This window comes from Colias philodice, chromosome 17 (assembly GCF_061535455.1).
Source record: "Colias philodice isolate Cphi_HAF_F1 chromosome 17, ilColPhil1 Martin Lab GWU primary, whole genome shotgun sequence".
In the NCBI taxonomy this organism is placed as follows: domain Eukaryota; kingdom Metazoa; phylum Arthropoda; class Insecta; order Lepidoptera; family Pieridae; genus Colias; species Colias philodice.
Genome location: NC_143102.1, coordinates 4,677,934 through 4,681,167, shown reverse-complemented (window position 1 = coordinate 4,681,167; position 3,234 = coordinate 4,677,934). Strand labels below are relative to the sequence as shown.

The 3,234-nt window shown below is 35.8% G+C and overlaps 1 long non-coding RNA gene across 1 annotated transcript; it reads right to left on the bottom strand.

Annotated features, from left to right (window-relative positions):
• Window positions 1-625: 625 nt before the first annotated feature.
• On the bottom strand, window positions 626-2,173 carry LOC149481030 (uncharacterized). Its single transcript, XR_016316928.1, has 2 exons — window positions 1,908-2,173; window positions 626-1,138 (listed from the first exon to the last, which is right to left on the bottom strand). It is a non-coding gene; the product is annotated as an uncharacterized LOC149481030 (long non-coding RNA).
• Window positions 2,174-3,234: the final 1,061 nt, after the last annotated feature.

Genomic DNA, 3,234 nt, shown 5'->3' with positions numbered 1-3,234 from the left:
GGTAGTACTTTAGGGTTTCTATACACTATCTATAAAAAATGACAGAAAATAAACATGTGTTTAATAACATTAAAGTATCACAAAAATAATATGCTTGATAATACCTAATTATACATCGGGAATGTGATCGGGAACAATAAATTAAGTCGGTAAAGATTCTTTATGTAAAAGACGTGTGAGGCATGACTTTAATTTGAAAATGAATCACTGAGAGTAACATTAAATTCTAGTAACATAAAAGGTGTCTAATAAATCTCTTTTGTTTAATAAAATTATATTCGTGTATATTTCTATCATTTAAATATCCACAAACATTCATCATATTTAGCAGAAAGTAAGGCAGAATGTCTCTATTTCTATAGTACTTTTAGAGAAGAAATCAATATGAGGACGTTTCTAAGCGTTATGGTGATATAAATTTCCTACCAACAGTAGTCATAACTTTATGAAAAATAATAGATATGAATCTTTCTTATTTGAAAACATCAAAAATCGATAATGATAATTTATAATATTGATAACAATATAGGGTAACGGCACCAGTGGTCAGCCTCATAACAGCTTTTTGAAGTTTTGACAATTGCCATTTCTACAACAATCGTCGAATAAAAAAACGTACAACATGTATGGATTTATTGTTTATTGTAGTTTCGAATCAGCGTTTATCAAAAACAATAATTCTCTTAGTAAAATATATAATTAATTTTAAACAAAAAATGGCCCAGTGTCCCAGTGAACAGCCTCTAAAAACCAATAAACAGCCTTGTTGAACCCAGTGTTCAGCCTTTAGTAAGTATAACTAATTATGAGATCAAAATAAACAATGTTATATCAAAATCAACTATATTAATCACATTTTTATAGCAAAATGTTTAAAATGTATATCGCACATAATACAAATATTATTTTAAACATACTATTACAATCTCTTTGTGTCTTCTTATTTTCTAGGTACTTCTTATTATTTATCATAAAAACAGCAATAATTATTTTTAAAGAAATCAGCGATATTAGTTTATAATATTATTGATGTATCTATAATCCACAATATAATATATATGTAATTATAATCAACCACAGGAGGATCTCTTTCGGAGGATTTCTCTGGAGGATACTGTTGTCTTGGCGGCATTTTTAGCTAGAAAAAAGGGAACAATAATAACTTTTGGATATGAATACACATAATACAATTATTTCAGGTAAAACTTAACTAACATGAAGTATTACTTATAGATTTAAACACAAACATTCGAATTTATACTTCAAAAATTATTTCAATAACATCGTGGCTGAATACCATTGAGATAATATTACTACGTATGGAGGAGACACCACGAACAAAATCTGTGCGCCATTTTTTTGCTCTAACTAAGTTTTAAAAATTATTATTTAGTTAGGTACTTAACGATGAAAGTTATTCCTTTGCACTTTTCCGTATTCTTTGTATTATTTGTGCAATATCGTAACACACACGAAGGCATGTTTGATACGTTTCACTTTAAAACCATTAAAAAATACCGCTCAACATACGTCACATGACGTATGTTGAGTGGAACATAAGTGATGTAGGCGGTGTCGTCTCCTATTAATATTATCTCAATGCTGAATACTGGATCATTGAGACCACAGATTGAGACCCAGTGGTCAGCCGCTTGAAAAAAATATTTTGAAATGCGGCTGACCACTGGGTTTTCTAACATTTAGGAATAATCCCAGTAATCAGCCCCAGGGGCTGTCCATTGGATCTTTCATAAAAAATCAGTATCCAATGGTCAGCCCCTCAAATTTTTAAGTAAAAAAACAATATTTTTTATCAAATTTCACAAAATTAAATGCTCTAAGTAATCTATAAAGTTATTATCTATAAAACACAATCACATTTCATACTAAAATATGTTATTTCTCACCTTTCAAAAGAGCACCACATGAAACAAAAAATATTGCAGACATGACACTTCTGCTCTTGTCGGCGGACAGCACCTGTACGAACGTGTTTACTTCTCTCCCCTGACCCCCTGCTGCTCCTATCGCGTGATGCATGAACCAATAACGAAACAGAGCTTCCATTAAGGTGCGCGTGATTTGGTTATTTTGATTACAGCGATATTTATGGCCAATAAACAACGCAATAGGCTGATCACTGGTGCCTGGCTGACCACTGGTGCCGTTACCCTATAAGGCCGCCTATCCATCTGCAAGAAAACTTGCGCAAGAAATGTCCGACAGTCTGTCTGACAGCAGCTTGCAAGTCTAGAGTGCGTTTCACGAGAGAGTTCCCCTGCCGTTATGTTGGCTTACCTGACTGTCAAAAACGAAAATATTTTTTTTTAATCAAAAATGACTGAGAAAATATTCTCCTTTCTAGGCAGCCGACCCCGTAAGATACGGGATAAGGCTAGGAAGAAAGGAGAATATTTTCTCTGTAATTTTTGATTAAAAAAAAATATTTTCGTTTTTGACAGTCAGGTATGCCAACATAACGGCAGGGGAACTCTTTCGTGAAACGCACTCTACTTGCAGGTGGAAACGCAGAATTAGACTTGCAAGTTGCCTGTTGCTGTCAGACAGACTGTCAGACATTTCTTGCGGAAGTTTTCATGCAGATGGATAGGCGGCGGTAAAAATGTACTTTAAGGGCCGTTGAAGGGGGGGGTAAAGGGGGGCTAGGAGGTGAGGAGGGGGGGAGAGGAACCCCCTCTGTGAAGGGGGAGGTTCGGAACCCCCCCCCCCTTTTCGAAAAAAATGCAAAACAATTTTTGAGGTTATGTTACGAAATGTAATAGGAAAAAGGGGGTAATGGAGAGGAGATTTGGCAGGGAGGGTTGGAAAAAGGAGGGGGGATAAGAATACAACATAAAATACAGTAATTTTTGACATTTTTTTTAATAGTTTCGGGTGAAAATGTAAACTTTTTTAAGGAGGGGGAAACGAGTGGGCTTCGCCAGAAGACTCGCTTCGTCGCCCCCTCTCTTTACAAAAACACTCTAGTTGTGTGACAGACAAAACCACGTGGGATCAGGGTGCTCCGATTCGGATCTGCTACTCGAAGTGACCTAACTCGACTCAAGTTGGGGTGCTCTGATTCGGATATGCTACACAATGTAACCTAAATCGACTCAAGTTGGGGTGCTCTGATTCAGATCTGCTACTCAAAGTGACCTAATTTGACTCAAGTCAGGGTGCTCCGATTCAGATCTGCTACTCAAAGCGGGCTAACCCAATTGGTGTGCTCGA